Consider the following 24104-nt stretch of genomic DNA (forward strand, 5'->3'; position numbering starts at 1 on the left):
CTTGCATGTGCCTCCATTAGATGCAAGTGTTCTCTATGTTATTTTTCTCCATGTTGCTATTATTATATTTATCACAAACTAGCAAGACAGGATTATTATTTTGCTCTGCAAGGCTGTCAAATGATTCTGCAGTTTGTCTCTACAAACTGAGGCTATTTCTTCCAAAAAACAAAATGCTACTGATCGTGTGAGTCAGCCTTCTGCCACAGGGAAAATAGTTGAATAGTAATCTTAAAAAGATATCAAAATATGGAGTAATGGCGTGGAAGTCATGCATGTATTCCACTGGGCTATAATAGTAAAGGCTGACACATTCCCTTTTTTCAAGAGAAAAACAATGACAACCAGTCATATTGTACACTGATGTGAGAATAAGAGCAGGAAGAAAGAGAGAAGTATAGGAAACTCACAACTACATGTACAGGTAGTCCTCACTTAAAGACCACAATTGGGACCAGAACTTTGGTTGCTAAGCAAAGAGGTCATTAAGCGAATCTGACCCAATTTTATGACCTTTTTGTGGCAGTTGTTAAGCCAATCACCACAGGTGTTAAGTGAACCACGTGGTTGTTAAGCAAATCACGTGGTTGCCCAAAGATTTTGCTTGCCAGAAGCTGGCTGGGAAGGTCAAAAATAGTGATCATACGAACACAGGATGCTGCGATGGTCATAAATGTGAACCAGTTCCCAAGCACCCAAATCATGATCATGTGACCACAGAGAGGCTGCAATGGTCATAAGTATGAGTACCAGTCATAAATCAGTTTTTTCAGCACCGCTGTAAGTCTGAGCCATCACTAAACAAATGGTTGTTAAGTGAGGATTACCTGTAGAAGAAGATTGAGCTATACTTGCTGGAAAAGACATGACTGCATTACTTCAAGTTGCAGGGAAATGCTTCCTTCTTTTAAAAAGAACATCAAGAACATTAGGACATCCTTTCTCCCAAATAGTTAGCTTTCCGCCTTTTACCTGCAAGAACATTCAACCCAAATATATACTCTATTCCCTAGATGTATTATGATGTGTTGCAGATCACCATCCCACTTCATCCCCTCCTATGTTAGATGACACCCTTCCCCCATGCCTGATGCCTTGCAGATGTATTGGGAAAACCTCTGGTGGTTTGGAATGGCAGTCCAACACAACTAAGCAGAGCTACTGTATCTGGACAGCCTCCATCCGGAGGAAGGCTAGATCTGTGTATTTTGTCATAAACCCATAATTTCCAAGATCATAAATGTGGTTGTGGATTTCTCTGACATCTGAAAGTAAGTAGGCAGGGAAAGGAGTGAAGAGTTTTTTGCCCCCATTAAACAGCTAATTTGACATCAGGTTGCACTTCTTTTTATAAAGTACCAGTTTCTGTTTATATTCATCCTAGAGAAAAGCAGACCACAGATAAAATGAACTGTAATCTGTGAACTAGAAACAAATGAAACTGTATCAGAAAAGTCATTTTAATGTGGAATGTTTAAATCAGAACAGTGTGGTTGCCAGCAAGTGACATGCTTTCCAGCTTATTCAGTTCTCCAATTCATTCTTATATGCTATATTCCTTGAGAAACATATTCCACTGTGGCCTTAATTATGTATGGTCTTGTTGTTTGGTTAGCTGAAGTGATGCAGCATGCTGTCAAATAAACGAAAACTAATTTTTACGTGGAACCAACCTTTTACAGATGCACCTTGGTACAGAACCTGCAGTATTAAGAGCAAACCAAAAAATGCTTTCCATGTACTTTTTATAGCTATTAAGATCAATTTTTTGCACAGCTGGCATTTAGAAAAATCTCTGGCCAGTCATATTTTAGTCCTGGTTAATTTCTGCACAGAACAAGGCTGGGAGCCATCAAAACCAGGCTTGATGAAAGGGAAAGGAACTTTAAATTTTAAACAGGAGCATTGCAATCACTTGAGAAATGATCTAGCCGAAGCAAGCACTACTTCTTAAATGCTTCTGATCCAGATTGGAGCAGGTTCAGTGCTCACTGAGAAAAGATGGTCCAGTAAATTCTATGAATGTCCACAGTCTCTGGTTTCTCCACTTCAAGGTAAATGGGTCTAACTCCTATGATAATGATTATTATCCAGGCTGAAGACAGACACCACATCTTCGGTCTTCTACTAGCAGCAATGCATCATGAAAATACCTTTTAAAAATGGTTACAAAACTTCTTGTCTAAATTGGGTCAACAGCACATCTGGATGATTTTGCCTGAAGCTAAAAAGGATTGGATTTGGTTAGTATTTAGAAGGGAGACCTGGAGGGAATTCTCAGGCTGTAGTCAGAAAACATTTTGGAACAGAGCAATGGCAAACCACTTCTGTAGATTGGCTGAAAATTTTACACGAAGCTACTAGGAGTCAAGTCAACTTGAAAATTTTACATTTAGAACATTGTAAACATATAATTCCGGCCATTGAAAATCCATCTTAGACAGCCCAGTGCTGCCTACTTCCTGCAGATCAATAACTCAGAACAAAATAATTCTGATTTCTCCCAATTTAGTCCTGAATTACACTCACAGAATCTCCCTATTTATTGAATAGAATGAAGTCCATGCTAGTTACGTAGCAGCCAGTTGGGCATAGCATCCATTCTGAAATATTCTCATCTTTTTTTCAAGCATGTCTCATTTCTAAACCATTTGGGAAGTATGAAAAAAATGCACACACATTTTTGTGCCTGCTTATCTATCTCAAAATGGTTAACATTTTTAACTTGTTCTCTACACAAAAAACAATTTATAAGGCCAAGGGAATAGACATTTTTCATCACTCTCTTACCAAAGTGTCATCAGTCACCTCTGACTTTTGAAAGAATTCTATTATTATATTACTACATTATTCTATAGTATAATATAAAATATACTATATATACTGATTAATGCTATACTCCTGGTATATGCTTACATATATATATGTACACTTTATGTATATAATAGCTATATATAACATAAATAATATATAATTTTAATAAATACATTAAAAGTTGAAATCCTGTTGTCAGGCATAAATGTTTTAAATTATAGTAGTAAGAACAGGAATTTCTACTAATGTACACATTTTTTGTATTCATTGTTGTTGGAAAAACACATCACAGAGTTTAGAGAATTGCAACAATTGGGGCATAATTTGTGTTTGGTTTGCTTATTACTCTGAGAAGTATAGATTCAATTGGTTCATATCAAAATGTGAACGAAATTCATTTCTCTCCATCTGTAGTCATCTAGCGTTCATAAATGGCACTCCTATCCTGTGTTCTCCGCTGAAGAGAAGTCTCAAATCCAATAATGCACTTCTCAAAGAAAAGAAGCCCTAAGATAGCAATTATCACATCAGCAGGGAACCCTCTCCTGCAATTCGAGTGACAGGTCAATGCCAAGATCCAAGACAGCATGCCAGATTACCCCGTGATATTCAATTACACCTCCCCTCAGGCTTCCCCAACTCACAACCCCCTAGATGTGTTGGGTCAGCATAACAGAGATATGATGTCTGGGAGCTCTGGGACTTGTAGCCCATCACAAGCAGTGGACATAGGACTGGACACAACTAAACCAGCCTATCCCAAAGCTAAAAGAAGAAAATAATTCCAGAAGGGGAAATGGGCTCGTGTGTATATGCAATAAAGAAACCTGAATCATTAGCATCATATTCCTATCTAAGAAACCCAGACTTCTTGGCAACCACAAATGAACCTAAACTTTAGAGTCCCGTGGCCTTGTCCCATGCTTGCTGACTCGAAGAGGAGATGGTCCAGAAGGGCTGTCAGAGCACTGATAACACAAGCAGAACTGCATAATTATCCAGGGATACATTTATTATGGCCGTATACTGATACAGCTCTCAGGAGACAAGACCCACGGGGTGTGGTATTCCAACACAGCCCCCTGGCTGCTTTCAAGCATTTCTGGAGTTAACAGATAATTGACAAGTACCAGGAAAGCAGGAGTGTTAATCAGTAACGCCAAAGAGACGAGAAGTGCCAGGGTTTCTTGAACAACCAACTTGAACTTACAGGTCTTTCACAGTAATTGGTTTTTCAGTTCGAAGGGAAAAAAACCTTTCCTCCAGGCAGTATTCTTGCTGAATGGAGAAAACGACATTTATCCCCCCTCCCCCCTCGCCACATCTGTTGCAACTGTGACTGCTGGGTGGCTTGTGGTTGCATGCAAATTAGAAAAGTCGTTGCAACATCACTTGTAATGAACTACATTCTTCCCCCACCCACCAACATTACAGGTCAACTGCCTATGCAGACCTTTAAATGGTAAAGGAGAACACAGTGAAGAGAGACTTTGCTTCCCGCTTATTTCAGTCTGAGTTAATCAAATTCTTTTCTGTCTCTCTCTGTGACATGCCAGCATTTTTACATGGGAGGGGCATTCAAACAGTTTTCCCACCTGCAACTACTGTAGAAAAATCAAGGAAGGGCACTAACATAATTTTACATTACTTGTTAAAGCAATTAATTGGGTTTTAATTGCTTTTGTTATTTCACCTCAGGCTACATGCATTTACTGTTTATTTAACTGAAATAAATTCAACTCTTTACACCCTTGTAATAAGTACTTTCTGAAATGGATATTATGTATGTATGTATGTATGTATTGGATATAGATATATTGGATATACTTTATGTATGTGTATACACACACACACACAGTATATAACATTTTAAATTACATGTTTATAGCAATATGTGAACAATTCAGTTACTAAATTTACCTAAAATGTATTGTTTGAGAAATGCACATATTTCTTGAAGACCTCAAGGGATGACAGCCCTCTACTGATTTTTTTAAAAAGGTGTTTCCAAGGAAATGCCAGGTATCCTTAAATTATATATGAACTGAAGCTCTATTCCTTTTGGCAGAGCCACAGTTTGGGAGATATGTAAGATAGTTAAGGGGGTATTCTTCTTCTTCTTCTTCCTCCTCCTCCTCCTCCTCATCCCCCCATGCTCTCTTCTTTTTTTAAGGGAACTTTTATTTCACCATATATTTGGGGGCAGGTTACCAAGAACCATGTAGTATTGAAACAGTCAATAAACTTCAACCGTCAAAAGTAAACAAAAGGTAAAAAAAACTCAGGTTTTTGAAAAAGATTATAATTACCACCCAAATATTTTGAGGGGAAAAATGGCCTGCCACCCTCCCTATCTTTAGGAGGACTGCACACCCCTCCCCTTTACAGATATTGAAAAAAATGTTTTGAATCAATGTTTTTCAAGCTTGACAACTTTAAGATGCATGGACTTCAACTCCCAGAATTCCCCAGCGAGCATGCTGGCTGGGAAATTCTGGGAGTTGAAGACCACAGATTCTAAAGTTGCCAAGTTGGAAAAACACTGATTTAAATGGTTGAGCACAAGTGATGTTTAGCTTATTAGATTTCTTCAATGGCTTCATAGCCAGGCTTCCATAAAATATGTACTCCTTGAAGTTAAACTTTCACATAAGATAGATATGAAACATTATACTCACAATATATTAATTTGTAATATTCAGGTCTTATTAGCAGAGGTACAAAGCTAAATTTCTTTGCACATTACTCTAAATTAGCTAGCACCCTGCTTGTCTTTGACATTTTTCTTCTGTTGACTTTCTAATGCAGCTTTAAAGATCAGCACATGTGGTTTTGACTCTCAAAAGCTTCCTGCTGGAATGGCACCCCGAGACAATTTACAATGCCTTGGACTTCTCTTCTATAGATGTAATTATCTCTGTCCTGTAAAAGTCTTTGCTTCTGTGATTCACTATCACATATAAAAGTCACCTAAAAGGATGGCTATGCACATAGTGGAATGGCTGTATATACGAACAACTCAAAAGGTGAACATGTGGTTTTTAATCAAGTAGAGCTTCAAATATCATATGGGTATAGAAAAGCCCATTCTTCTACAACAGACTTTCCTAAACTAGCATCTTCCAGATAGCTCAGGTAATCACTTGCATCCCTCCAGCCAAAAGCCATAAAGGGCAGCCAATAATGGGTAGTGGTTCTTGTTCTACCCTTGGGCACTACAGAAAATAAACCCAGATCCCCTTTCCTGTAGCAGGCTTTCAAATATTGGAAAACTGCTATCATGTCTGCCTTTAGCCTTCTCTTCTGTAGGCTAAACATCCCCTGATCTTTTAACTGAACTTCATAGGATTTAGGCTCCAAGCCCCTCACCATTTTTGCTGTTCTTCTCTGCATTCTCTCCAATTCCTCAGCATCCTTCCTGTACTGTGGCAACCACAATTGGACACAATAGGTGTGATCTGACCAGTATGGAATAGAGCAGAACCATCAGTTCCAAAGTTCATTATACCTCTGTTGATACAGCCCAAGATTGTATTGGCTCAAGATTGCAGCACATGCTTAATCTGTGGTCTACCAGGACACTCAGATCCTTCTCAAAAGCCTTCTTGTAGATGTCCTGATGGATTATATGCCATCAAGTCTTTGTCAGCTCTTAGCAACCACATTGGTAGACCTTTCCAAAACAAATGTTCTAGTTGTGAGGATGCAGTTGCAAGCTTGGCAACTCCAAGATACATGGACCCTATTAGTAAATGTTAATAGATTGCATTTTTTCAGTACAATAATTTGTTGTTTATAATAACAAAGTCCTTGAACATAAAACAGGTCACAGAGATTGCCCAGACCCTAAAGATCTGCTGCCAGTTGGAGCTGAGGAGCAGTTTACTTAGATCCTTGAAATGATTCAATATTATAAAGCTGTTTTCTTCCATGTTTCTTTCTGCACATTCTAATTTCGTATTATAGGGAAAAAATAGGAGGAAAGTTTAAGCTTCTCTGGCTTGAATTGCTGCCTTAATGTGCTTAGGAATGCCACACAATCCCATGCCACACAATCCCATTTGTATAGATCTACATTCAATTCATGAGCCAACCACTCGACTATTAACTGGAGAGACAGTAGATATCTCTATTACTTTCAACTGTCAAGTACACCAGCAACCTCAAATACCCATCTCGTCAGCCTACCTTGAAATGTTCTAGCACCATGTTCTTGTTAGCCTGTAAATCATATGCGGCAGAGAATGCATGCAAACAAGACTGATATTTATAGTGACTGGTGTCAGACACTTCTGGAATAGAAAGGAAATCATAAGGTGTCAGAAGCAATTAAGCCAATTAGCAAAGCAATACAGAATAGCTGATTGAAAAATTCCTATTAACAATTTTCTCATGTAAATTGTGGCCATCAAATACTTATGAAAACACTGTCACAGATGGGACAAACAAGATCAGGCAGCTAAATCAAATAGTTATATGTTTGCATGAAGCAGCATGAATATAAATAATTTCTGAGCAATAAGTATTTAGTCTCTTTTAAGTGAGCTGTGGCAATTTTAGGAGATAATTTCTACCAGAAGAATTGGAAAGGAAGTGAAGCACTAGGAGAGCCAGTTCCCTTTTTAAATGTCTTGTACCCAAACTATAATCCAGTTCAGTACAGAATATAGGGATGTAAATCAGTTTTATTTTTGCTGGACAGAATTCACTTAAATCCATGTACCATTGTGCCAATAAGGCCACACACTTGAAAGGTCCCAACTTTTTGACAACAATTTGTTCAAAAATTTTGATGCAATTTAATCAATGGACATCTGCACTTGCAAGCCTGATAGTTAAACTGTTCCTGAAACATTCACCAGCTATAAAAATCTTAACGAATAGAAGAAAACTCTGAAAAGTATGTTAATATGTTGCCACCTACTGGTCATTTTTATCACCCACCCCAAAGAATCTATTACAGTGCAGATGTTTGTTGTTTTTCAGAATTGTTTTAAACATCTGGCAGGACACTATATTTTAAAATGTTGCCCTGAGATACCTTATCATTTGGGATGAGCTCTTATTTCTACCACAGCTTTCTTATATGTATATATTCTCTTTCCTGTAGCTGTCTTTATAGGAATTTATTAAGGATAAAATGCATTCATTTATACTTATTTATAAATTTAAAACCATCACTACATATTCAGACCCCAGCTACATTAGTTAAGTGAAAAATCAAAAACTTGCTTTTTGCAAGTTTACTTAATACTTAGAGAATGCACAATTAAATTAATGTATAGTGATTAAATTATCTGATGTCAGTTAACAAAAAAAATGCACATACTTTATCAAAAACAAATTATTGGGTTGCTTAGCAGCGTAAGTTAGCAGGACTGACAGAGAAATCTGGACATCAAAATCCAAACCATCCAGTAGTGAGTTATAAAAGGGTGTTTATCCCATGACAATATTCTAGAAAGTGATTTGAACATTAATGTAAAAGAAAAGATAAAAACTTTGAATGGCATTAGAGAGAAGGAATCATCTGATGATAAAAGTTGTAAAAAATGGAAAGAATGATACGATAAAAAAGAACTGCTAGAGATAATCCTGTCCAATTGTGTGAAATTCAAACTTGTTCAAAAATGTGAATTTTTTGCAATCTTGATTTATAATTTTCAATGAGTCTTCCAAGACAGATATTGACTACTCATTTGAAACCATAACAAAGTTTTTTGGACACCTGATTCTGCAACTGAGTGGCAACAATACAATCATGTATACAATAACCAAAACCACGGATCTTTTCCGAGCCTGCTAGAACAGCCACAGTTAGGCATTTATACAGTCCGGATATTGAAACATTTTCTATTCCATGAAATTTCTCTGAAGATAAGCAGCTTTAGACAACTATTTTGAAAGCCTTTCAGATTTCCAAATAAGAACCAGAATTACATGACTAAACACTTTCCTCTGCACCAATCTCCTTGCATCAATAACCACTTAAGAATAGGGATCTAGGTGAAGCTTTTCTTGTCACAGTAATCTCTGACATGGAGGGAAATCTGGGATGGCAAAAAAAAAACACCACAGCGTATTCTATAGCAATATAGTCTTCCGAGACTACATAAACAGCATTTTGGACCATCTGAAATAGAATCTTAAAGACTTTATTTATTTATTTATTTATTTATTTATTTATTTATTTATTTATCAAATTTTGCTACCACCCATCTCCCCCAAAAGGGAGACTCTGGGCGGTTTACAATAAAATCAATAAAATCAAGACTATAATAATAACAATTTACATTTATAAAAACAATTACAGATATAAAACGCAATAAATAAGTATAAAATCCAAGAGGTTAAAAATTCTGATCCAGTGGGAGGGGCTCTAAGGCATGAGACAATCCCATGGATGGTTGCCCACCTGCCTGCCCCATGTGAGATGGCAGAACCAGGTTTTCAGGGCCCTCCTAAAGGTCGGAAGTGAAGGCACCTGCCTCACCTCTGGGGGCAAGATGTTCCAAAGGGGGGGCAACTGCAGAGAAGGCCTGTTTCCTGGACCCTGCCAGATGGAATTCTCTTATCGACGGGGTCCACAACATGCCCTCTCTGCCTGACTGGGTGGGGTGGGTCGACGTTATGGGGATGAGACGGTCCCTCAGGTAACCTGGCCCCAGCCATGTAGGACTTTAAAGGTCATAACCAACACCATGAATTGGACCTGGAAGCAAACTGGCACCCAGTGCAGCTCGCGCAGTAAAGGTGTTTTATGTGCTGATCTAGGGGCACCAAAAATAACCCACGCAGCTGCATTCTGGACCTGCTGAAGCTTCCAGATACTCTTCAAGGGTAGCCCCATGTAGAGCGCATTGCAGTAGTCAATATGAGAGATGACGAGGGCATGTTCGGAGGGCCTCTTGCTCCAGGAATGGGCGTAAGTGGCACACAACCCAAAGGTGAGCAAAGGCCCTCCTGGCCACAACTGCCACCTGCTCTGCGAGCAGGAGTCGTGAGTCCAGGAGAACCCCCAGATTACACACCGGGTCTGTCTGGGGCAGTGCCACCCCATCCAGAACTAAAGATGACAATTTCCTGGAAACCGAGGAGCCATCAACCCACAGCCACTCCGTCTTACCAGGGTTCAGCTGAAGCCTGTTGTTCCCCATCCAGGAACCCACAGCCCCCAGGCACTGACACAGGGCAGTCACCGCATCACTTACCTCACCCGGGATGGAGATGTATAACTGGGTATCATCAGCATACTGATGATATCTCATCCCATGGTGATAGATGATCTCACCCAGTGGTTTCATGTAGATGTTAAATAAGAGAGGAGAGAGAACCGAACTCTGTGGCACCCACAATGGAGGGGCTGAGGGTCGGATCTCTCACTCCCAATGACCACCGATTGGGAACGACTCTGGAGAAAGGAGGTGAACCAGTGCAAAACTACACCGCCCACCCCCAATTCCCTGAGCCGTCCCAAAAGGATACCATGGTCAATGGTATCAAAAGCCGCTGAGAGATCAAGAAAAGCCAGGATGGATGCACTACCTCCATCCCACTCCCACCAGAGATCATCCGTAAGTGTGACCAATGCCATTTCTGTCCCATATCCAGGGATGAAACCTGGCTGAAAGGGGTCCAGATAATCCGTTTCATCCAGAAACCTCTGGAGTTGCAACGCCACCACCTTCTCAATCACCTTCCCTAAAAAGGGGAGGTGGGAGACTGGATGAAAATTGTCCAGCACAGTTGGGTCCAGCGATGGCTTCTTGAGGAGGGGGTGCACCAGCCAGGAGGGACATGGATCTAAATGACAGGTGGTGGCATTCACAATCCAGAGGATCCTGTCCACTTCCTTGGGTCCGACAGAATCAAACTGTTCCCAGATAACTGGGCAAGAACGTTCCCTTGGCATCTCCACCGACCCTGCTTCACTCTTGGAGTCCAACTTGGAGCGAATCTGAGCAATTTTATCTGCAGATGCTCAGAAAACTCTTTCACACGGCCCTGTAGGTGGGCCACTCGGCCATCTTCCCCAAAAGGGTACGTGTGATCTTAAACAGGGTGGTGGGGTGGCATTTTGCGTGTGCAATAAGAGAGGAGAAATATTGGCGTTTTGCCCCTCTTACCGCCACAAGGTAGGCCTTAACGGTGGCTCTAACCTGTGTTCAGTCAGATTCGGTCTTTGTCTTCCACCAGCGGTGCTCTAGATGTCTTTTAAGCCTCTTCAAAACCCTCGACTCCTCCATAAACCACGGGGAATGTCGGGTTGGATGAGGCAAGAGAGGTCTCATAGCCACGATCCTGTCCAAGGCCCCGGCCACCTCCCTATTCCAGGTAGTGGCAGATCCTCAGGTATAACCCCCAGCTCCCTCTGAAACCTCACTGGGTCCATCAGTCACCGGGGCGGACCAGCCAAATAGGTCCTGCCTCCCTGTGGAGGGGGGCAGCATAGGAGAATCTCAGGGTCACCAGGGCGTGATCTGACCATGACAATGGGGACAGATCTACCTCTCCCCTCAGATCACATTGCCACTGCTCCAACAAGAAAACCAAGTCTGGAGTGAGGTCACTGCCTCGAGCTGGGTCCCGAATAATCTGGGACAGGTCCATGGCTGCCATGAATTCCCAAGCTGCCTCCGAGGCCCACCCCAGGGAAGGCAGATTGAAGTCCCCTAAAAACCATACGTCTGGGGAACTCCACTGCCAACCCCGAGACAGCCTCCAGCAGCTCAGGCAGGGAGGTTGCCACGCAGCAGGGAGGCTGGTACAGCAGCAACACTCCCAACTGCTCTCGGGTACCCAACTTGAAAAACAGGGTCTCACAACCGGCCACTTGTGGAGCAGGGCCCCTGAAAGCCACCAGAGACTCTCAGATGATAACCGCCACCCCTCCTCCCCTGCCCTGGGGTCTCGGCTGGTGCCACACCTGAAACCCAGCCAGGCACATTGCTGAAAGGGCTACCCCCCCTTCTGGGCCCAGCCAGGTTTCCGTGATACACGACAGGTCTGCCCCCTCCTCTGTGATTAAATCACATATGAGGGGGGCCTTGTTGTTAATGGACCTGGCATTAAGGAGCAGCAGCCAGAGACCAGGGCCCTCAAGAATCCACTGACCAGGGCCTGGTCTGAACCTGGACGGCCGGAACACGCCACCAGTAACAGACACCGGGGGCGTCTTCCCCAAAGATGGCCCACCCTCCGGTTCCCATCATAACATCCCCAACCCATCACCACCTCAATAGTACACCCTGCCCTATAGCCCCCAGGGTTTCCAGGCCCAGTTGCCTCTACTCCCAGACCTTCAGGAACCTTGGGTGGAAATAAGGGTGTCCTCCTCCACTCACACATTTCCAACACTCGATCAATCCCAGGGCAGTGGCCGGCCCCACAGTGCTGCAGCTCACACTCTCGGCGCTGCGGGAGCCAGCTAGTGCCCCCACACTCTCCCTGTGCCCCCCCCTCAGCCTCTCTCACTGGTCAAGGGGGAGGCACCTCATCCGTTCCTGCCCACCTCCTGTCTCTCACATAGGGGTGAGCACCCTTACACACAATCACACAGTTCTGGACTCCCCCCAAGTCTCTCACACTCAGAAGGGAGTACCACACGCATACTATACCACATGCCCACTGGTTAATGCACTGTTATTGTTTATTACTGTTGTTGTTAGTATTAACAGGATTAATATTTGTCTTCTCCTTTATAAAGAAACAGTGCCCAAGTGCAGTCATGAAAATTAACTCAAAATGATATATAAGGGTCCTAAGTAAGTGTTTCCATAACTTTACTATGTTGCTGAGTAGTGTTTTTGGAGTAGTAGTCTCCAGCAGTCACAGTAGTGTGGCATCTAAAATAAGGCTTTGAAACCAGTCCAGTCCAGAGTAGCTAGTGCAATATTAATTCCAACAGAAATTTTAACATATAGGGAGCTTGGGGGGGGAGGGAATAAATGCATAATTTTGTATCTGTACCCTGGGATCATCCAATGAACATGAAATTACCCCATTTCAAACCAGTATGTGATAAGATCTATCAAGGGTTGTGAAATTAGGATCAGCTTATACAAGCCAAATAAAGTGGGACAAACAACCTTGAACATAACTCCCCTTCCCTTTATCAACTTACTTAAAAGGACAAGAAACCTAGTATTAACAAGTATATATTTTAGTCTGTAAGAAACCTAAGAATGTTATGAACTTCAAGGATCAAGATAAATCAATAATGTTAAACCAGTGAAATAATGCACTGTTCTGAAAATCGTATGTATTAATTCATTTGGAGCATTAGAATAGCAATCTCCTTAAATCACTTAAACCAAGTACTGTATGTGAAGGACATTTTAAAAGAACTATAGTTAGTCATAGTAATTTTCACATCTTGGAAGGCAGGGAGAACCTTCATTCATTCAAAACTGTCCATCAAAGAGATGGGCAGAGCAATCCTATAGTCTTATTTTTGCCAGCAGTTATACTAAGGCTAATGTTGGTGGAGCATAATCATAGCTTTGGATCATAGTCACAGAGCAGAAAATTGTGATACTGACACACTTGCACAGTACTTTGGGCAACTCCTTTGCGGGGGAGATGGGTGGTAATAAAATTCAACAAACAAACAAACAAATAAACTCTGCCACCTACACTCAGTGATAAGTTGGGCACAGAAATTGCCTGTGCCATAGCAGAAATGCTGCAAAAGACATCCATGAAGCTACCCTCGATACTGGAGTCTACAACCTGAAAGATAAGCAAGTACCAAGTGATACACTCCATCAAAATTCCCCTCAAATAAGAGCTTGAATTCTTCTGCAGCCCAAAGGAGAAGAGAAGAGGGAACTTCCCTGCTTTAGTTCCTCTTATATGAGGAGACATTTGGACAACATAATCTAGTAACCATGATACTATTCCACTGTGCATTATAGACAATTGCACTGAAATGTAGAGAGCACCAAGGACTCCACAGTTCAACCCTGAGCTACAGATATTCTCTTCTATTGGTACTTTATTTAAAACACCTACTCTCAGATAAGAACCTATCTATCTCCCTAAATGTGGCAAAGTTTTGTTCTGTTTGCAAATTACACAGCACCAGCTACTTCAGGGATAGGTTTGTCAAATCTCAAGAGTCTGACTCTATCTTGAAATATTTACTAGGCTCATTCAAGAAGAAATAATCATTTAGGTAGTTTTTAATGACAGTTAGGAAATGGACATTATAAAAAAACTTAGGTGATTCTTTCAGCCAGCCAGCTTTTTGAGAGATTGAATGAAACATTTTTCTGCTGGCCATCCATCCATCCATCCATCCATCCATCCATCCATCCATCCACCTACCTACCTACCTACCTACCTACCTACCTACCTACCTTTGGTTTCACTAGTTCAGAAGTATACCTTAAAGCGGATTGTTTTGTAGAGAAGAAGATATTGAAGGACTCTTCCATTTAAAGGTGTAGAAAAATACAGAACAGATTGTATTGTCTTTACAAATTTTATCCACTTTCTATAATTTGATTCACTTTAATTTATCTTCAACATACTACTGACTATTTCAGCTTCAGCAAACACCTGTAATTTTTATTTGCTTCAGTGCAGCTTTTATAGCTAAATTGTATTTACTACATCCTTTTTAATTTCCTTCAATCTGAACAGCAAGGGACTGTTCTTAAGAGTTTAAAAGCCAATTACATCAGAAAGCTTTCCTTTTCTTTTAATTTCAGAAACTATGTTTTCATATGCACGTTTTATAGGACCTTATAATAGCACATCTATAATAGCACATTCCTAATAGCACATCTTGGCAGACACGGTATTTTTTTCCAGTGTAGTAAACCTCTTTCTCTTTCTTGATGTTCTAACAATTGGTATAAATTAAACTAAGGTTGCCAGAATTAGGAGCATTTAAAATTCTCTTTATTTGTGGAGCTATCATATTTAGGGGCACAGTGCCATTATGGCATTATAAATAGAGCATAACAGTAACGTTAACTTCATGCAGCTGAATAGGACTTATTTCAGCAGTGTAGCTGGGTCAGCTGGATTTGCTACAGAAATAGTTATTATATGGACTATTAAACACTGCTGTTTAAACACTGTGTATCACTGTGCACCCAACTAATGCAAAATAGGAGGTGTGTTCCAATCTCTGTCTTCAACTGTTCAAGGGACTGCCATGTAGCATGCTCCACAGAACAGGAGTCAGCGGTGTTCACAGGGTGTGGTCAAAAAAGTCAAGACGGTGGCCACAATGGTGTGATCAAAGCTCTGCCTGTTTTTTATGTGCATGTCACCATCATAGACACTACCTTGACTTTTTTAACCATATCCTGGTGACATCCCTCACAAGAGAGGATAAAAATGAGAAGGAAACAGGGTTTGGCAAACTTTCGGAGAAACTTCTGAACAGCAAGATCTGTCAACAGATTTAGGGTAGTGCTGGAGGACAGCAAAAAACCTCTGAAACCTTTGGATGTGGTCCTCCCTAAAGTTTGCTGCCAAATTGTGAACGGCAGGGAAAAGTATTAATGCAGGGAGACTAATCACATGAACTGTATTTCATTAATTTAATTTAATCTAATTCTAATTAATTTTAAATAGAGCCCCCCAAAGTTGCTTAAGGTGTTAAAGAAGGCTTCCTTTAGTTGGAGCAAGGATTATATACCCTTTTTTCCCCCTTCCCCTCTGTGCCATCGCCTGGACCAAATCCCACTCCCATGCATTGGGGGATAAAAAGACAGGGACAAATAAGTCTCTACAGGACACTAAAAAAAGACACTGAAATTGGCAAAGTATCAAAAAGGAATGCTGGATATCAAGTAAAGCAATCATAGAAAGGTGGAGAGTAGCTAAAGATTTTATTTAATTAATAGATGATGTAGGATTATAATACATCCTAAGCTCAATGAACCAGTTGCTGCAAACTTGAGGGGACAGGTTTATTAGATATGGAGCCCCTTCACAGGAACACTCCTTTCTATAGACCAGTGTTTCTCAACTTCCACAACTTTAAGCTGTGTGGGCTTCAACTCCCAGAATTCCCCCAGACAGCCGGCTGACTGGGGGAATTCTGGGAGTTGAAGCTCACACAGCTTAAAGTTGCGGAGGCTGAGAAACAGTGCTATAGACTAAATAGAAAGCCACAGCACCAAGTGCTGGTGACAAAAAAATAATAATTTTAATCTGTTAATAGAAAGTCACTTAAAAATCATTGTCCAGGACTTTTACAAGCTGTATGTAAAGCGAACACTTTCAGTGTGGCTTAAAATATGGGGAAAAACCCTGGGAAGAAAGTAAATTGTATCTCATCTTTGGGACCAAGTTGCACATGTGTAAATAGCCACGTGGTGTACAGAGATTACTTGTCAGGGCACAACACACAGCGCTTCTGCTGATTGCTGAAAGACAAGAGAGCTTTCAAAGGCCAGGGATCTTGCAGCACGGAGATAAGAGAACACAAAAAAAGAATTGCTCTGAGGTAAAACTATTTCTCCATCTAGCTTGATATCGCCTGCTGGGCAACCTAGTCCTTCTAAGAGTGATGGAATTGGAGGTCTAATGCAAGCAAAGCACATGCTAGTATTGGATAGTGTGATGTCTTCAGTAAGAAGACAAAGTGCCCTTGTCAACAAAGAGCTCTTCCCCACTCATCATCACCCAAACTGGTTGCATCTGTGTTTTTGCTAGGATTTCAAGATACGTGGGCAACATGGGGCTGCTAATAATAACAACAATAATACAAAATATACAGAATTAATATCTTGGAAGTGAATCAGACCCACTTAATTATGATTATTGACTATCCATAAGTACTATTGCTCTATTACCATTGTGGCAAAGAAAAGCCTTTGTTCCATTTCTCTACTGTGTGGTCATTCACCTGTTGCTCACTCACACAATCTCTTTTTGTTCAGTGAGTTGTAAATCCATTAGAAAAACAGAACAGAGAATCCTACTGCAACCTAAAACCACAGGCAAAGGCATCAGGGTAATATATTACTAGGGACCATGTAGTTGCCCAATAGTATTTTCTCACTCTTGCTGCCAAAGACATTTTAACTGCCTCAGGATCTAATTCCTCCCTAGAACTTTGTATCATTTTTCGTAACTTTTATTTTCCCATAGAGTCCATTTTGTTTAAAAGCTTTATCCACGCAACAACAAACATCTCACTCGGTATATTACTGTATTATCGACCAAAATCAATCCACCACTGGAGGATCCATCTCTTCACTGAAGTTTATGGACTGTTATTTAGCACTCTTGTACAATGTGGGTGGTAGATAGATGTTTTTTAACTTCTCAGTCTTGAGCTGAGAGAATGGCAGGCTTAAATCTGGCTTCTGTGCCTATGAGAAGACTAGAATCTGGATCTACCCACTCCTTAACCACTGTGTGCATGTGCACGCACATGTTTTTAAACCAATGCAAGTGTACTGTATATTTGGCTATACTCTGGCTTTGGATCTTGTTCTTGTGTTGTTCATTATGTGCAGCCGTAGGCAAGACCCAGCTTAAACTTTGCAAGGAATTCTGGTATAAGCTTAGGGTATAGATCCTGCATTTAATGTATTAAAGAAAGAAAAATATGCGAAGGTGAATTCTGTTTCAGTTCTTTCCTTTTTCTCAGTTTCAACCTGTTTCGTTTCTCCTTTCCCATCTGTGCAAATAGACTATTCACTTCAAGGCACTGGCTACCCCAAAGGAACCATGATTATCTTTCTGAGCTTTCACATAATATCAAAGTCAAAACCAAGAGCAGATCAACCAACCACAACATCCCAAGCACGGCATCTTAATTTTGAGAGATCTTATGCTGAAGAACTCTTTAGGGAGAGATGTCACAGATTAAAGAGGGCAAGGTAGGTAAGTTGAAATCCAGGTGTGCAATGTTTGTTTTTATTTAAAATAATCATTGTTGTTTATTCGTTTAGTCGCTTCCGACTCTTCGTGACTTCATGGACCAGCCCACGCCAGAGCTTCCTGTCGGTTGTCAACACCCCCAGCTCCCCCAGGGACGAGTCCGTCACCTCTAGAATATCATCCATCCATCTTGCCCTTGGTCGGCCCCTCTTCCTTTTGCCCTCCACTCTCCCTAGCATCAGCATCTTCTCCAGGGTGTCCTGTCTTCTCATTATGTGGCCAAAGTATTTCAGTTTTGCCTTGAATATCATTCCCTCAAGTGAGCAGTCTGGCTTTATTTCCTGGAGGATGGACTGGTTTGATCTTCTTGCAGTCCAAGGCACTCTCAGAATTTTCCTCCAACACCACAGTTCAAAAGCATCGATCTTCCTTCGCTCAGCCTTCCTTATGGTCCAGCTCTCGCAGCCATATGTTACTACAGGGAACACCATTGCTTTAACTATGCGGGCCTTTGTTGTCAGTGTGATGTCTCTGCTCTTCACTATTTTATCGAGATTTGTCATTGCTCTTCTTCCAAGGATTAAGCGTCTTCTGATTTCCTGACTGCAGTCAGCATCTGCAGTAATCTTTGCACCTAGGAATACAAAGTCTTTCACTGCTTCTACATTTTCTCCCTCTATTTGCCAGTTATCAATCAAGCTGGTTGCCATAATCTTGGTTTTTTTGAGATTTAGCTGCAAGCCAGCTTTTGCACTTTCTTCTTTCACCTTCATCATAAGGCTCCTCAGTTCCTCTTCACTTTCAGCCATCAAAGTGGTATCATCTGCATATCTGAGATTGTTAATGTTTCTTCCAGAGATTTTAACTCCAGCCTTGGATTCCTCAAGGCCAGCTTGTCGCATGATGTGTTCTGCATACAAGTTGAATAGGTAGGGTGAGAGTATACAGCCCTGCCGTACTCCTTTCCCAATCTTAAACCAGTCCGTTGTTCCGTGGTCTGTTCTTACTGTTGCTACTTGGTCGTTATACAGATTCTTCAGGAGGCAGACAAGATGACTTGGTATCCCCATACCACTAAGAACTTGCCACAATTTGTTATGGTCCACACAGTCAAAGGCTTTAGAATAGTCAATAAAACAGAAATAGATGTTTTTCTGAAACTCCCTGGCTTTTTCCATTATCCAGCGGATATTGGCAATTTGGTCTCTAGTTCCTCTGCCTTTTCTAAACCCAGCTTGTACATCTGGCAATTCTCGCTCCATGAATTGCTGAAGTCTACCTTGCAGGATCTTGAGCATTACCTTACTGGCATGTGAAATGAGTGCCACTGTTCGATAGTTTGAACATTCTTTAGTGTTTCCCTTTTTTGGTATGGGGATATAAGTTGATTTTTTCCAGTCTGATGGCCATTCTTGTGTTTTCCAAATTTGCTGGCATATAGCATGCATTACCTTGACAGCATCATCTTGCAAGATTTTGAACAGTTCAGCTGGGATGCCGTCGTCTTCTGTTGCCTTGTTATTAGCAATGCTTCTTAAGGCCCACTCAACCTCACTCTTCAGGATGTCTGGCTCTAGCTCACCGACCACACCGTCAAAGCTATCCCCGATATTGTTATCCTTCCTATACAGGTCTTCTGTATATTCTTGCCACCTTTTCTTGATCTCTTCTTCTTCTGTTAGGTCCTTGCCATCTTTGTTTTTGATCATACCCATTTTTGCCTGGAATTTACCTCCAATGTTTCTAATTTTCTGGAAGAGGTCTCTTGTCCTTCCTATTCTATTGTCTTCTTCCACTTCCGCGCATTGCTTGTTTAAAAATAATTCCTTATCTCTTCTGGCTAACCTCTGGAATTTTGCATTTAATTGGGCATATCTCCCCCTATCACTGTTGCCTTTTGCTTTCCTTCTTTCTTGGGCTACTTCTAGTGTCTCAGCAGACAGCCATTTTGCCTTCTTGGTTTTCTCTTTCTTTGGGATGTATTTTGTTGCCGCCTCCTGAACAATGCTGCCAACTTCTGTCCAGAGTTCTTCCGGGACCCTATCTACTAAGTCCAGTCCCTTAAATCGATTCTTCACCTCCACTGCATATTCCTTAGGAATATTAGTGAGCTCATATCTAGCTGATCTGTGGGTCTTCCCTAACCTCTTTAGTCTGATCCTAAATTGTGCAAGAAGAAGTTCGTGATCTGAACTACAGTCAGCTCCAGGCCTTGTTTTTACCGACTGTACAGATGTCCGCCACCTTTGGCTGCAAAGGATGTAATCAATCTGATTTCGGTGTTGTCCATCTGGTGAAGTCCATGTATAAAGCCGTCTCTTAGGTTGTTGGAAGAGAGTGTTTGTTATGCAGAGTGAATTGTCTTGGCAAAATTCTATCAGCCTGTGTCCTGCTTCGTTTTGTTCTCCCAGGCCATACTTACCTGTAATTCGAGGTGTCATTTGACTGCCCACCTTAGCATTCCAGTCTCCTGTGATGAAAATAACATCTCTTTTAGGCGTGTTGTCCAGTAGTTGCTGCAGATCCTCATAGAACTGCTCTACTTCAGCTTCTTCAGCATTTGTGGTTGGGGCGTATATTTGGATCACTGTGATGTTAGATGGCTTGCCCTGAATTCGAATTGAGATCATTCTGTCATTTTTTGGGTTGTATCCAAGCACTGCTTTAGCCACTTTACTATTAATTATGAAGGCTACTCCATTTCTTCTGTGGTCCTCTTGTCCGCAGTAGTAGATCTGGTGGTCATTTGATGTGAAGTGGCCCATTCCAGTCCATTTCAGTTCACTGACGCCCAGAATGTCTATCTTTAATCTTGACATCTCACCAATAACCACATCCAATTTGTCCTGGCTCATAGATCTTACATTCCAGGTTCCAATGGTGTGTTGATCCTTAGAACATCGGATTCGCCGTTCACCACCAGCACCGTCGGCCGCTAGCCGTCCTTTCGGCTTTGAGCTAGCTGCGTCATCACGTCTGGGGCTAGTTGAGCTCATCCTCTGTTCCTCCCCAGTAGCATTTTGACCATCTTCCGACCTGGGGGTCTCATCTTCCGATGGTATACCGACATATCTCTGGTTGTACTGATCCATTTAGTTTTCACGGCAAGAATACTGGGGTGGGTTGCCATTACCTTCCCCAGGGATCGCATTTAGTCTGACCTCTCTGTCATGACCTTCCCGTCTTGGGTGGCCCTTCACGGTTTAGCTCATGGCATCATTGAGGTGCTCAAGCTCCAGCACCACGACAAGGTAACGATCCTTTGCTGAAGTAAAATAATCATAGTGGAATGTTATTCTGATATCAAAAAAGTGTAAAATGTGTCACATATAGATAATTGTTTTGGGTTCTTTAAAAGTGCATTTTAAAAAGCTTAAGCAAGGAAATGTACCAACAGCAATTCAAGAATGTTAAGGTAAATAGCCGTGTGTCTTCTGAAACAGGTCTTACAACCTTTATGGAAATCCACAACAAAGGGGCAAGCTCACATCACTTTGGGAGACTGTTTCATACTTATTTGGGCAGCTGCAGTCACAGCCCTACTTCTTACAGAAGACGTTTTGCTTATATCTTGAAATGAACTACTTGGAACAGTAGCTCAGAAGACAAATAAAAAGAACTCAAGAGTATGCAAAACTCAACTTGTTGAAGAAAACACCAACATTCTGAATTCATCCAAGATCCAAGAGGCAGCCTGTGTTCTTGTTGCAAAAAAAAATCAGGTGCATATGTTTTCCACTACCCAATCTGTGATGGACAGCCCTATACAGAAACAGCTGTATTGTTTCTTTGTTTGAATGGGCCCCTGATCCATGTGTGAAATACCTTGCACTAGAAGTCATCAAGAATAGATCTACATAACATGACATTCCAAGAATATGTAATACTATTTCTGAAGTTACCGATTTTCCTTTGAAATACTTCGTAAATATTGAGGGCTGCAATCAATCCGTCACTCCTCATTTCCAATGTTCATTATACATGACTGGGCCCAGCATATTTTGTGTTTTACTGTGTGCCAGTTGGTCATCACTGCTATCGACCATTAGCATGCCTACCAAACAATGCACACCATTTAATTCCTGTAAACAGAAAAACACCTGTCAGGGGACTTAAATGGAATTTTAATATAAATTGTTTATTTTTTTTCCAAGCTTAACCAAAAACTTGCTCAGTCTCATTCATATGACTAATTATTACAATTAGTCTAGCAAACAAAGTTATATACACATGATTAAGACTGCACTTGTTTACATTATTCACTGCATTATTTTTAATATCAGAACTATATTTAGATCTTCTTGGGTTCCTACACCTTCTACCTGTTAGCCAAACAAACTGTTTTGTTGATTCACAGGATTTTTGCTCCACTCCTCTAAAGCACTCTCTTCTGGTAAGCATTAGCAATTAGTCTCCACTGTAGTTCCCTGCTCTTACCCTACGCTAACCGTTTACATTTTTTCTTTTGCTTTTTAGATCCTCACTTAAGGCTACCCTTTGCCCATCGTGATACCTTAGTCAGACCTTCTTTTGTTCCCTGCCCTAATCATCCGTCATCAATTTCCTATCAACTTCTCTTGCTGCTTCCACCAGATTTCTTGTTCGTTTTTTATGTCTTACATAGCCTCCCTGTCCTATCTTAGAGTGAAGAACCAGGCTGAGACGGTATCTTGGTCTCTAGTGTTTATTGTCCTATTCTAGCAGACAGAAAATCCTGCCAAACGGAAAGACCGTGGGAAACCCACACAGATTAGCCCAAAACTCAAGGTGGGTCTGCTCTGAAGGAAAGTTCAAAGCCTCTAAACTACGCATGTGCTTTTCCCCCTGGATAGGGGCCCCCTCCTGCTCACCATCAGTACTCACGACACTCCCTCTCTTCAAAATTTTAGTTAGAAGTCATCTTAGTCTCCCCTGGATGGTGATTATGTTATGACTGTTCCTTGGTGCTTGGGATGTTATTACACTGTTATTTTGTTACACTGGTCCATACCAGTGATGCTGGTATGTTTAGTATTAATCTTATTATTATTTTGGAAGTCTGAAAGCTGCTCAGAATCAGACATGATTTGCCACAATCCTGGAGAAACTATTCACAGATTTCAGGCAACAAACATGGATTTGTTATTATTTGAAATAATCAAGCACATCTAAAGAATCGCCTGAAATGGAATTAAACATATGGCATAATTCAGTTTAAGAAACTGAGCAAGTTACTTGTAAACATGAAGCTCTGTAATATATTATCTTACTTTAAGTAGTTAACCAGGTTGCTAATTCACCAATCCTGCATTAATTGCTAAGAGTTCAAATACTAAGAGAAATAAAATTCCCTTGAATCTCAAGGAAATTGACTTGGATGGGGATTATTGTTACTGCAGATATTTTTATTAGCCTTATAAATGAGGTCCATGGCGACACCTGCAAAATATGGAAACTAAAATGAAAGTAAAGTACTTTTACAATTAAAAAAAGCAAACATTTAATAATTCAAAATTGGCTAAATTGGTGTAAGTTTGCAACACTTGGAAGAATTTGACTAATATGACATTCACAACCATGTGAAATTACAGTTTTGCTATATGTTACTATAGAAACAGTTGTTGGGTAAGGAACATTTTTTAAATTGAAATCAGATAACACCTGCATTGAGGTAAAGTTCTTTTAACAATGTAATTTCATTAAATATCAAATGCTAACAGAAATGCAGAGCAAATTTCCCTATACTCTGAGGTTGTGCTGAATTGCAATTCCCAGAAAAGCTAGTGCTGAGAAAGCTGTGGACCAATACATCTGGAGGTATCAGATTTGGAAGGTCCATGCAGAAGACATTGGTAGAGTTCAACCATATACTTTAGTCCTTTATGCCTAGACTTCTGCACTGCAAAAAAATTTAATCTGTACATCATATTCCTAACCTACAACATCTTGAACCAAGGAACACACAAAAACCATCATGAGATCGTTCTTTGTTTTGGTGAAAAGCAGTTACGGAGGGGAGAAGAAGAGAATTTGGATCAGGACTATAGCAATGAGGAGTTAATTCTTTGCTAAACAATATTTTTCTAATTTAAATTCCCTCCCTCTTAGAATTAGAATTTGGAAGATGGACAACAGGATCTTGGTCATACCAGCTTTGGGAAACGAAGTTATGTACCGGAACTTGGTTCTGCTGGAAATAACTCTTGCCTGTTCAGTGTTATAACTGAGTAATTTATTTACTCAACCTCTATTCCTTTTCCTGTATCACTTCCTATCCTATTCGTATGCAAAAACAAAATGTTTTGTGATCTGATCATGGATCTCTTATAAGCCTTTGGCCTAATAATTTAACATGATTCTTTTACACTTTTTCTTGAATTTACCCTGTACTTCCTGAAGACCTGACTAGATTTAGAAAATAGCTTTGACAATCAAGAGAGAGCACAGCTTTAATAAGA

General features: G+C 40.8%; 1 protein-coding gene across 2 annotated transcripts in view; it reads right to left on the minus strand.

Moving 5' to 3' along the window:
* CALCR (calcitonin receptor) overlaps window positions 1-24104 on the minus strand; it is a 138272-nt gene that overhangs the window by 106914 nt on the left and 7254 nt on the right. The window lies entirely within an intron of this gene.

This window comes from Candoia aspera, chromosome 4 (genome assembly GCF_035149785.1).
Source record: "Candoia aspera isolate rCanAsp1 chromosome 4, rCanAsp1.hap2, whole genome shotgun sequence".
Taxonomy (NCBI): domain Eukaryota; kingdom Metazoa; phylum Chordata; class Lepidosauria; order Squamata; family Boidae; genus Candoia; species Candoia aspera.